The following is a 356-nucleotide window of genomic DNA, read 5'->3' as shown; positions in this document are numbered from 1 at the left end:
GGGCCCTCCCACCGAGGCCCTGCACCGGGAGCCCCCGGGACACCCCACCCTCCTCCGCTTTCCTCTTCCACCTGCTCCTCTCCGTCCTCTCCTCCCTCTCCTCCCTCCCTCCCCTCTACCTCGTCTGCCCCCTTGTCTGCCTCTCTGGGTCTGCCAGCACCCTATCCTCCCCAGCTCCTCCACTCCCGGCTCCCCACCCCCAGCATGCTTTTCCCGTGGGGGCTGAGGGCTTGAGGACTCCAGGCCCTAGCCTCGTCCAGGGCCGGGCCAAGGCTCCAGGGGGGAGGGGGGGAAGGGGGTGTCCCCCTCCCCCCCATCAGGCCCTCCCCTCCCCCACATCTCCTGAGGGCCGGCTT

Source organism: Tupaia chinensis, unplaced genomic scaffold (genome assembly GCF_000334495.1).
Source record: "Tupaia chinensis unplaced genomic scaffold, TupChi_1.0 Scaffold000067_1, whole genome shotgun sequence".
NCBI classification, from domain to species: Eukaryota; Metazoa; Chordata; class Mammalia; order Scandentia; family Tupaiidae; genus Tupaia; species Tupaia belangeri.
This window is presented reverse-complemented; position numbering follows the sequence as displayed.